Source organism: Cibotium barometz, chromosome 1 (assembly GCF_041138505.1).
Source record: "Cibotium barometz isolate CiBa-2024 chromosome 1, ASM4113850v1, whole genome shotgun sequence".
Classification (NCBI taxonomy): domain Eukaryota; kingdom Viridiplantae; phylum Streptophyta; class Polypodiopsida; order Cyatheales; family Cibotiaceae; genus Cibotium; species Cibotium barometz.
The window spans coordinates 18777640-18790870 of NC_141046.1; positions in this window are offsets into that span (position 1 = coordinate 18777640).

A 13231-nucleotide genomic window follows, 5' to 3' on the forward strand; every position below is an offset into this window, starting at 1 on the left:
CCAAGTTTGTGGTGAGATCGTATTTCCAAGTTTATGGTTATTATGTTAGCACCACCACCATCGTCTTAAGTTTGTGGTGAGACCGTATTTCCATTATAAACCAAAGGTTATGTAAAACCCTATGTCTCTAGGTTTGAATTTTCATACCCCATGGGATTGGGCTCTGTGGTTTCTAATAACACTGGTCCTATGCTTACATGGCTCTGATGAGCTTGCAAACTTACGATGGTGGATGAGGACAAATTAAGAGATTGCCCTAATGCTAGGTTAGGAGTAGTCCTTATAATCTAGTCCTTTATCTTTATTTGTATTCTCGATTCCTTATACAAACAAAGAGGAACTGATGGAACTTGGTTTCCTGGTGAAAAAGCTTTTAAAGTGGGCTTCTTTAGCAAGTAGTACTCTTGCTTGCACTATGTGTGCTTGTAGATCATTTTTTGGATTTCCCTATGGGCTTCCTACCCTGATGGTGTTATAAAAGCATGTGTCCCAATTACAAGAGGAATGATGGGGCTATTAGGGGCATTCCCAACTTGGGGTTTACCAGTTGGAAAAAGTGTGGCATTTGACATGGTTTAAGCTCTTTTGGTTGGAGCGAACCTTGATAGTCCTCGTCTTGGTCTCCCCTTTCTTACAAGAGCTTCAGCCAAAGATGGGATGGTTCAATGTCCTTTTCATAAAATTTTTGGTGCTATTCAACGAGCTCATTAGTCAATGTAGGGCATCGATGAAGGATCATGGTGCCAACCAGGGGAGCACAAATTAAACTACCCTATTTGTTTCACTAGTAGGCAACTCAATGAGGTGGAAATAAATTACACTACCACAGACTAAAGAAGGGTTTGCCATGGTTTATGCCATGAAAAAGTACATACATTATCTTTTGGCTAAAAATTTTGTATCCTTCGGGGATCATCACGCCTTGTTATATCTTAATAATAAGCCCTACACTACCAGAAGGATTACAAGACAATTGCTCTTACTCTTGGAGTTTGACCTTACAGTCATTGCCACTGGAAAGAGTACATACTCGGGGGGGTCACTTACAAAAAATGTGCCTATCACGAGAGTTCAACAGAAGGAAATTTTAAATACTTGAAACTTACAGAAATTTATTTAAAGAGGGGATTTATTTATTATATTTTGATTTGTTTTTTACAGATTTGAATAGAAAAGGATACATTATATTCATTCAAAAATTCATAGATTAGGGATTTTAAAAATAGGTCTTGAACGCACGTGATATAGTAAATTTTCATAGAGTGAACCCCCCGAGAGTACATAACATGTACTATAGCTGATCATTTATCACAGATTCCTAATGGTGAACCGGCACAGGGGTCGATGAGACGATCTCTCAGATACTTGCTTATTTAAGATCAACATGGTACTTGAGTGGAGTAATAAAATACCTTGCTAATGGTTTTCCACATGATTGAGCGTTGAATGAAGATAAGATACAATGGCTAGACAACTATATAATAGTTGCATCATATTAAACTAATAGCTAGACAACTATATAAGATGGGTAAGGATGATTTTCTATGGAGGTGTGTGCGAGAAGATGAATTTGTGCAACTCTAGAATTACGGGAGGACATTTCACTGGGGAAGTGACAAAAGGTTCTCCAAGAAAGCTTATGGTGCTCCCCAACGTTGTTTGGTGATGAGGCAACTTTGTCAAAGGTTGCGATGGGTTCATTGTACCATAGTAGAGGGACAAAATGCCCCTTACCCTAGTAATAGTCAAGCAGCCCTTGAAAAATATGAAATCGATTTTTTAGGACTCATTAGTCCTACTACATAAAGGACCCAAGCTCGTTACATCATAGTAGCCACAGACTACTGCACAAAGCGGGTAGAAGCTAGGGCTATTAGGAAGGCTTGCACTATGAGCAAGTCATTTCTAGATTTAGATGCCCTTTGGAGATTGTAAGTGACCAAGGATCACACTTCATCAAAAACCAAGTGATCGATCACCTCATGAAAGGCTCTATGATAGTGCACACATGAAGTCTTCACCCTCCACAAGCTAATGGCCAGGACTTAAACAAGATAGTATGTGGAAATTTAACAAAAATTGTTCAGGTAAGTGGGATGGATTGGGAGAACAAGCTTACCATTGCTCTATGGGCTTATCGAACTTCATACAAGGTAGCACCCCATTTTGGTTAACTTATAGGTTTGACATAGTGATGCCCCGAGTTTCCAATTTGAGATTCGCTATCAGTGAGAGATTGATGGAGAATGCAATGGCTGAATGGCTCAGTGATGTAGAAAAGTTGAAATAAACTAGACTTATCACGATACATGGGTTGATGGTAGAAAAGCTCCAATATAAAAAATGGTTTGACCAAAATGTCAAGGACAAGGAACTTAAGGAGAGTAACCTAGCACTATTGAAGTAATTTTAAAAAAAGTTAAAACTCAGGGGATTGGGACTGTTCCGGGTTATTGAGATTACTCCATAAGGATCGGTCAGAATTAAGACCTTGGATGGTATGGACCCTTGACACAAGATATGTTGGCCCAAATACATAAAAGAGGGAGGAAGAGAAGGAACAAGGCACAATGAAAAGACTTGCCCAAGGAGGAGGCCATAGCCAAGATAAATAAAGCAAAATAGAGAATGCGTAAAACCTTATCAATAAACATGGCTACACTATCATCCATGGAAAATGATGACCTTGATATCAATCCTGCAAGGGTTAGTATTCGAGTGTCTGTGGTGGCTGGAAACACTAAAAAAAGAATAGCTCTACTTAACACGAGCTAGTCACAACTTGATGTCATATGAAACATGGGAATCCTTGGGAAAACCTAAGTTAAAATGACCAATGTTAAGACCCAAAGTTTCTATGATAGCATATCTAAGGTTGAAGGATGTCTAAATGTACAAATTCTTGCTAGCAATAAGCTTGTGGGTCAGAAAGGCATATGTCGGGCCTAAAGTGTGATGGAAGAGTAGGTATTGCTAGGAAGAGCATGTATTGCTACATTGGATTGTTCCATAGAATGGAGAGAATGGACCATCCAAGTGCAAACAAAAGATGGCAGAAAGTATTGGCATATATGCTATGCTATGAGTAGTGAACACGGGCTAACCAAGGGCACTTTTCTCCCTTTGGGTTTTCCTCTTGGATATCTGGTGTGAAAAGACACTACCACTTTTATTGTGTTTTTTGATATTATGGAGTGGACTCTCCAATTCCACTCATTCCAATGCAATCTATTGTGTGAGAATCAATCACTATCCTCTGCCACTTACACTACCACTTTTATTGTGTTTTTTGATATTATGGAGTGGACTCTCCAATTCCACTCATTCCAATGCAATCTATTGTGTGAGAATCAATCACTATCCTCTGCCACTTTTATTGTGTTTTGATATTATGGAGTTGACTCTCCAATTCCACTCATTCCAATGCAATAGATGACTCCAATTCCACTGCGTGAGAATCAATCACTATCCTCGGTGTATTTGCTTTTGCTACTGCTGATTCTATGTGTGTGTGTGTCTATTTGAAACCCTAACCCTAATATGTGCAACAAGCCCTGGGCCAACAGTGGTATCAGAGCCACTTCTCCCTACCACGCACGCCACCACTGTCCGTCCGACGACGACTGTTGGGTTCCGTCCAACGACTGTCAGGTTGTGTCCGGTGACTATCAGGCACGACGTTCCGTCTGACGGTTCTGCTCTGCTTTGCCGATGATTTTTGCACCTCATGTCCGCCGCCATCCTTGGCGCATCATGGTTGCTCCCGCCCGTTTTCGCCTCCACAAGCAGCGGTGCTAGTAAAACATAGTGGGCCCAGCATAGCCGGCAGGTGCTCGCAGAATAGTGGGCAGCCCTCCGCCAACTTTGTGCCTTATGTGAATTTCCAAGCTGTCTGATAGACTTCGATGCTCCGGCACAGTCCCGTCCGCCGGTGGCAGACCTCCGTCCAGGCGGTCTGACAGAGCTCCCTGTTGTCGTCGACGTCGTTGTAGTTCGACGTTGCAGTTCCACGCCGCCGCCGCCGTCAATGCTGTAGTCGCCTGCTCACCCCACGTTACAGTTCCACGCCGCCGTCACAACGCTGCAGCCTCCAGTCGCCTGCCTGCCCGACATTGTAGTTCCACGCCGCCGCGCCTCCATTCTCCTGCCCGCTCGTTCGTGACCAGGTGAGTCCCTCGTCCGTTTGTGACCAGGTGACCGGCCACCCCAGGACCGACAGTGGCAGCCTGCCTATAGCCCCTCTCAACACCTCTGCAAACGCAGATCTGGTTCCAGCCATAATTTTGGGTTCATTTCATGGGGCTTTTGTGAATTACTTGCTTCATTGCAAAAAAAAATAGGGCAAGATTTGGTGTAGGGTTCAAAAAATATGGGATTTTTAAAAAATTTGTGCTTAATTGCACAATTGCAGCTACAGGTTACACAGAGATTGGGGGCTTTTGCAATGTATGTGCAATTGGCACAAAATTGAGCCCAACAATGCATTAAAATTTGGACCTTTTCGCATTTGTGTGCAATTGGCACATCATTCAGCTCTCTAGCACACAAAAATTTGAATATTTCCATTTTACATGCCTTGATTGGATATTTATGCATTGATTGTGTAGAGATTTGCATTACTTGTGTTGTGACGACACTCCAAACAATTATTGCAACCTTAATGTATTGAGGCAAAAAGATTGCTCAAGGATTTGTCCATTGCCTGGCATAGCACTCCGGTGCATTGGGTTTTGCTTGCAGGTGCTTTTTATAGCATATTTGGTTGCATGTGTTTGCATATTTGGTTGCTTGCAGGTGCTTTTTACATCATATTTGGTTGCATGTGTTTGCATATCTCTTTTTACATCATATTTGGTTGCACGTGTTTGCATATCTCGTGGTAAAGAGATTTCAGCATTATGGCTGGAAATACAATCGATATATTCAAGGATTTATCCCAAGAGGACAAATTAGATGGTAGTAACTACTCCTTCTAGAGTTTCATGGTCCGAAATCTTCTTGTGGCCAAAGGCTTATAGGGTTATGTATCAGGTGAAGATGTACACCCTACTGACATAGCATCTAACACACCTAGTCATGGTACTGCAGCTTGTTGAGCACCATGACCAGGTGTGTTAGATGCTATGTCAATAGGGTGTACATCTTCACCTGATGTGTTGGCTGATTCATGCTTTACAAGAGAGCAAACTTTTAGCTCCACTTGGTAGCAGGACATGGGCTGATTCACGTAATGCAAGAGAACATGTAGATGTTGCTTGCATTAGTACACTTTGTGATGCATATGAGGCAGATTCATTTGAAGAGGCTCATAAGGATGAGCATTGGGTAAAAGCCATGCAAAATGAGATGGATTCTATCCATAAAAACCACACATGGGATTTGGTAGACTTGTCTGCTGGTGGTAGGATGCCTATTGCCACAAAGTAGGTATACAAGTTGAAAATAAAGTTTGATGGTACCATTGATAGGTACAAGGCCAGGCTAGTGGCCAAAGGATATGCCGAGAAAAAAGGCATTGATTATGATGAGACTTTCACACCTGCTTCTCGTATGGCCACAATTAGATGTGTTGTTGCATTGGTACAAGGCCAGGCTAGTGGCCAAAGGATATGCCGAGAAAAAAGGCATTGATTATGATGAGACTTTCACACCTGCTTCTCGTATGGCCACAATTAGATGTGTTGTTGCATTGGTTGCCCATCATGGGTGGAAAGTGCATCAGTTGGACATAAAATCAGCTTTTCTCAATGGGGATTTGCAGGAAGAAGTTTATGTAAATCATCCCATTGGCTTTGTGATGCATGGTCATGAAAACAAAGTATGCAAGCTTCGAAAAGCACTTTATGGTCTGCAGCAAGCTCCCCGAGCTTGGTATGAGAAGATACATACTTATTTGACCAGGCAAGGTTTTCACAATAGTCCAACAAAGAGCACCCTCTATGTGAAAGAGGATCATGGAACTTTGATTATGTTCATTCTTTATGTGGATGACATGTTGCTAACTGGGAATGATATGGAAAATTTTCAGCATTCAAAGCTGAATTGCAAACGTCATTTGAGATGATAGATTTGGGATTTTTGCATTATTATTTGCGCATACAGTTTGTGTAGACAGATGTTGGGATTTATGTACATCAATCAAAGTACATTCAAAAGCTGTTGCACAAATTTGGGTTTCAAGATTGTAAGCATATCTAAACTCCGATGGAGCCAGGGCTCAAATTGAGCATGTATGATGTTGGAGAGCCTTTCAATATGAGTGTTTACAACCAAGAAATGGGCTGCCTCATATACTTATGCAACATATGCCCGGATATTCAATTTGGGGTTTCCCAGTGTTGCAAATTTATGCACAACCTAGGTACAAAGCATTGGCAAGTAGTAAAGCGGATCTTTCGCTATCTTCAGGGCTCCCTAGATCTTGCTTTGGTATATCCCAGGGGTGACAACTTGCAATTACATGCTTACAGTGATTCGAACTAGGTGGTGGGTGACTACGATATATGGCAATCCACCAGTGGGAATTGTTTCTTTTTGGGGCATTCATGCATATCGTGGTTGAGAAAAAAGAAACCCATTGTTGCTACTTGTGAGGCTGAGTACAGGGTAGCCCTTACAACATAGTAGATTGTGTATGGCTTAGGAGATTGATGGGGCTGATTTTCGTGAGTGTCAACAGATATCCACCACCATACTCTCACTGATAGGCCAGAGTGCTATAGCCATGGCATGAAACCGAGTGCTTCATGCACGTACTAAGCACATAGAGATTCATTATCATTATGTCAGGGAGAGGATACATGCAAGGATGATCTCATTATCTTACTGCTCTACATAGGACAATGTTGCAGATCTCTTCAAGAAGGCGTTGCCTCGAGAGAAGTTTATAGCTTTCTGCAAAGCTTTAGGCTTACTCTTCTACAGAGAATGATATGTTTCCGACCTTGTATAGGTTCACATTGTCACTATAGGGGGGATTTATTGGCATCATATATGCTATGAGTAGTATCACATGTGAACATGGGCTAACCAAGGACACTTTTATCCCATGGGTTTTTCCCCTTGGATATCTGGTGTGAAAGGAAACTGCCACTTTTATTGTATTTTGATATTATAGAGTTGACTCTCCAACTCCACAAATTCCAATGCAATCTATTGTGTGAGCATCAATCACTATCCTATGTGTACTTGCTTGTTGCCTGTCTGCTGATTTTGTGTGTGTCTTTGTGAAACCCTGACCCTAATCTATGACAAGACCTGGGCCAACAGAAAGAAGGTACCCTTTTGATCCCTAATTCCAAAACATGATCTGACTTAACAATACCTCAGGGTAGTTCAAGCTCCAAGGATGATCTGATGAGCCAAGAGATCGACACCAGGGAAAGACAAGTTAAGGCAAGAATTTTGATAGTTCCCAAAACAACATATTTTCACATCAGCACAAAACAGAGGACTGGGTTTTGGTCAACCTTATGAAGGCGCAAGATTACTATGAAGGAAATAAATAGGTTTGGATACCGAAGAAGCAGAAGGTAGACAAGCCTCTACCACAAAATTAGAAAGAGCGATGCCACCAAACAGCTTCAGAGAAAGAACATAAGAAGGCTAAACCAAGTAAATCTATTGGGTGCCAACGATAATGCTAACCTTGCAAAGGTACTACCAAGGTGCCACAAAAATTTGGATACCAAAAAGGGTTCATAAGGTTAAGGCACCACTGAAGCACCAGTATTCAAGCAACAATGGAATGCACACGTCATTGGTAATAAAGGGAGAGAAGCCACCACTAAAGGCAAATAAGCAATGGTGTGGAAATGAAAACTACAAGTACGACCACATCCCATTGATGAGCAAGCTGAAAGAACCAGTGCTGAATCAGAACTAGTAAAGGGAAGTAACATCAATGACAAGGACAAGTGCAAAGTTGAGGAGGAAGCTACACTAATCCAACAATCAGTTTTATCTAATGTGGTTGGAGAGGAAATGTGCAACTCAAAAAGGGAACTGGAAGATCTCCAGCAATAATATTTAGTGGTTGGAAGAGGAAATGTGCAACTCAAAAAGGGAACCGGAAGCTCTCTAGCAACAATATCCTTTCCCAACTAGATAAGGAAATGTGTAACTCAAAAAGGGAACTGGACGATCTTTAACAACAATATCCTTTCCCAACTAGGTAAGGAAAGGCTGCCATAGTAGACTGAGGGGGGAGGAACTCAGAACTAAAGATAATTACTAAAAAAGGAGGAAGATTGATTAAGTCAAGTTGTGCCAAGCATAAGGTAGTTTTTAAGGTGGAGCAAACTCATGCTAAATGTAACTAGGTCAAGGTGATCAATCTATGAAGTCTTGGGTATAAAATCATGAAAATAGTTGACATGAAAAACCGAGATATACTTACAGCCGTGAGTAACTCGAGTTTTTCACACCCAAAAATACATTAGCTAAGCAAGCAAAACATACCCAACTAGTCAGCAGGATCCCAAGACATAGGGAATCACTTCAAAAAACAAAAGCTTAGAAGATTTTCAACCTGAAAAACTAGTAAGATACTCACAACCATGAGTAATTGAGTTTTTCATGCCCAAACAAATTGGTTTACAAGCAACAAAAATTGCACAAAAAGTTACACGAGAAGGCAAAAGCTCATTCAGCTTGAAAAAAACAAAAAGATTTTTTGACGTGAAAAATTAGTAGATACTTAGGTGTGAGTACTTGAGTTTTCCACGCCCAAAAAAATACATTAAAATATTGATCTAAGGTGACAAAAGTATTTTAGAGGGTGTAGGGAAGCTTTGCATCACTTCAAAAATAAAATAAGATGATTTTTAAAGGGTGAAAATCTCACTTTTTTACATTTATGAGAAACCTAGTTTTTCATGATCGTGAAAAACATTTTTCATGTGGGAAAGCTTGACACTCGTACACTTACAGGTGTCACTGGGCCCTAGTAATGACTCAATTGCCCATACTTGGCAATCATGGTTTGTATTTAAAACTACTTGTCCTCTCTTTTTGTATTTAAAACTACTTGTCCTCTCTTTTTGGCTATCGTTTTCAAATTTTCTTGATTCTCTTCTTGCTCTAGATTGCTCCTCCATCACTGTCCTCCATGGCTGTTGCTCTCACCTTGGTTGTCTGTCGCCTACATCATAGCTCCTCCTCCACAGGTCAAGGTAGGGGTCATCTCCTCATCTTGATAAAGAGTTTGCAATCTTTGCCATGTTTTATGATGTGTGTTCCCACATTTAACATACACAACCTTGGCCGTGCTTTATGTTAATCTCCTCCAACCATGCGCCTTTTGTTTTACTCTCCCTTACATCTTGCTTATATCTTGTGGTTCCTAGCGGAGTTGGCTATGGTGATAACACCGAAGGAGGACATCCAATGTTCGATATTTATGAAGATGGTGTCTGATTTGCCACATGATGAGACCAGCTATATCATCACCCAGTAAATCAAGACCTAAGAGTTTCAAGACAAGCTACAACAAGTACAAAGTGAGAACAAAATGTGAGCCAGGAGATAATCAAGACTGGAGAGTTTTAAGAAAAGCTACAATAAATACAAAGGGACTTCAAGGCACAAGCAAGAAGCCGATAGAGGAAAGGATCTTGGAATTACACAAAGATGAAGAGGTAAAAAAGCAGAGGATTGAGTATCTTGAGAAGGAGTGGGAGGAGTTGAATATGCAACTTGCACTTGCAAAGCCCACAACACGAAACTAAAAGAGAGCAAAGAGTAGCTTGTCAGTAATTGATAAACCACTAACAAGTGGTAGCACACCTCATCACACCTCTCTCCAAGACTCAAAGGTAAAATCACAAACCGAGGAGGAGGAACTTGCACTAGGAATTAATACAGTTGGAAGCACATGTACAAACATCTCAAGAAGCTGCAACCAAGTATGACAAGTTGTTTTATAGGCATGGGCCATGAGAGAAGAAGCCATTACAGTGCTCTTGATAGATCTATATTGTTGCATGCTAAGTATCCTAATGAAGATGTTTTGGTGCAGCTGTTAAATACAAATTATGAAGAATTGATCAGAGTTGGAAACCTAATACTCAGGACACAAAGCTGTTCTTAAAGGTGCTCATATAGGTGACTCCATTCAACCCAACAACAAGGATTTTTTTAAAGGCCTATAGTACTGCTTCTAATAGCCTGCCATATGCTCCCTTTCCAATTAGAGCACCCATACCATAATGAGAAGAATTAATGCCAATGGGCACGGGAGGGTACTCTAGGAGGGTACTCTATGGGAGAATTTGGTAGTCTCCACCAAGCTTGCTAGCCCACAATTGTAAGATTTTCTCTACATGATAGTGTATAATTATCGTTTACAATTATCATAGGTGGAAGAAGGAGCACCTAGTAGATACATGTAATAGTGGATACTCAAGGATAGATATAGATGAAGCTAAGCCAAAGATAGAAGATTTTGGGATCCAACTAGAATGGAGGAAATAAATCCTCATTCCTGAGTATGAAAGCATTCGATGCACCCACCACTGTACATGCCAATCAAGAGGTTGTTCGCCCCCCATCTACCTTTGTAGCAAAATAGAAAAGGGATTCTCATGTTTGTTATAATTTTTGAGCCTACCACTTTGACAGAGAGACAAAGAAAGGGCTATTGTGATCAAAGATCATCCTTGGACTTGGCCACTTTTGATAGCATAGAGAGATAGAGAAAAGGGCTATTGTTTTGGATTAGAGCATGGAGGCGTATCATCCTCATACCTGGTTTGTTAGATCAAAAGCATGAGACAAAAGAAAATTTTGATAAAGAAGTACTATGCTTTGACATGAATAGGGGACTTAAAGAACACGACATTATGTATTACTATTATCGTCTCTATTGTGCTGAGATACATGTATGTCACTTTTGAAGACATGATAGATACATCTTTCTAGACACCAGAACTCTCTGTAAGATGCGGTCAAGGAGAAATCATTATAGATTTAAGTTGGGAGTTAGGCCTTGAATGTTTTGAGGATGGAACAAACATTACGTAGGGGGATGCTAACCTCATTTTAGGCTTAACAAAGACCCTCCCTACTACACATGGGAGTAGCCCAATAAGTGTTATATAAACGGCACTCAAAAAGTTATATATATCACGAGAAAAGTTGGTAAATGACCAAGCTTAGTAGATTAGGGTTAAGTTTGGGCAACCAAGTGTGAATAAGGGCTAGTTGTATATAAGTGAATTTCTCATAATGAAAAAGACACAATCCTCCTTTGTGCCAATTGATTTATGTATGTCTACTTGCTCTTATCTTCTTGAGAGAGAGAGAGAGAGAGAGTTGCAAAAGCAACGGATTGCTTATGGTAATTATGTGTTTTGTACTACATGCTTGGAAACATGCTTGCATCTTTTCATTTCATGTCCGATGGCAAAGAAGGTGTTGGATTTCCTTTCTCGCGTATGGATTCCAATGTTGATAGATAGGTCCATAAAGGTTAAAGACTTTTGGGAAGATTCTGAATGGGCTGAATAACCTAGAACATTTAGTTTTCTTTCATTTTTTTAGGTGGACAGGTTTGTTGCATATCTCGTTAACTAGGAATGCATTCATATTTGATATAAAAGCTGGTATTACAGCTCACATAGGTCATATAAAAGGGCTACTATTGGCAAGTCTCTTCCTTGCGGTCAGCTCTTTTGGTGGAGAATGACACGGCTTTATATTGGATGAGGGTACTCCGAGCTACAACTGTGGTCTCCGAAGTAATTAGTGAGAGTGAAAGACATCACATGGTGGCCATGTGGCCATTTTTAAAGTATTTTTTGGTAATATATCTTCTATTACGAAGAGAGAGAGAGAGAGAGAGAGAGAGAGAGAGAGAGAGAGAGAGAGGAGGTATTAACGTCGGTAGAATGCAACACGAGGGTATATACGACCAACGTGAACTCAGGTGGATCATGGCCTTTATAAGGGCCTTCGCACTAGCCAATCTGCTCCACTTGTGGGTGGCAAAGGTAGTGCGAGGGTCCTCTTTTATTACACACACACACACACACACACACACACACACACTATGGGAGAGAGGAGGTATTAACGTCGGTAGAATGCAACACGAGGGCATATACAACCAACAGTAGGACTTGAACTCGGGTGGATCATGGCCTTTATAAGGGCCTTCACACTAGCCAATCTGCCCCACTTGTGGGTGGCAGAAAGGTAGTGCGAGGGTCCTCTTTTATTACACACACACACACACACTATGGGAGAGAGGAGGCATTAATGTCGGTAGAATGCAACACGAGGGCATATATGACCAACGGTGGGACTTGAACTCGGGTTGATCATGGCCTTTATAAGGGCCTTCGCACTAGCCAATCTGCCTCACTTGTGGGTGGCAGAAAGGTAGTGCGAGGGTCCTCTTTTATTACACACACACATACTATGGGAGAGAGGAGGTATTAATGTTGGTAGAATGCAACACGAGGGCATATACGACCAACGGTGGGACTTGAACTCGGGTGGATCATGGCCTTTATAAGGGCCTTCGCACTAGCCAATCTGCCCCACTTGTGGGTGGCAGAAAGGTAGTGCAAGGGTCCTCTTTTATTACACACACACACACACACACACACCATGGGAGAGAGGAGGTATTAACATCAGTAGAATGCAACACGAGGGCATATACGACCAACGGTGGGACTTGAACTCGGGTGGATCATGGCCTTTATAAGGGCCTTTGCACTAGCCAATCTGCCCCACTTGTGGGTGGCAGAAAGGTAGTGCGAGGGTCCTCTTTTATTACACACAACATGTCAGAAGGTTTTGATGATGATGAAGAAACTAAAATAATCTGCGAGCACCCAAACTTGATACCGTTGTACATGGTAAATGTGGATGAGGCAATAAGGCAACACACAAAAACAAAGTCCGAAACGCAGAGGTAGTTAATGATCAATCAAAGAAATCAGAAGCACATTTTGGGAAAGCAGAATGCTCAAAGCTAAGCAAAGCCTTGCAAGAGAAAGCAATGGAAGAAATTAAGTGGGCTTGGAATTTGGAGCAAGAAGAAGAGATCCGAGAGATCCGAGATTGGGTGAAAAAGCAAAAAGAGAACTAGGAAAACAATGCAGCTAAATCTACAAGAAGTAAATCTAGGGGATAGAAAAGAAGAAAGAAATGTAAAGATTAGCCTAGAACTGGAAGATGAATTCAAATAGGACCTAGTATCACTGCTAAAGGAATACCAAGATGTCTT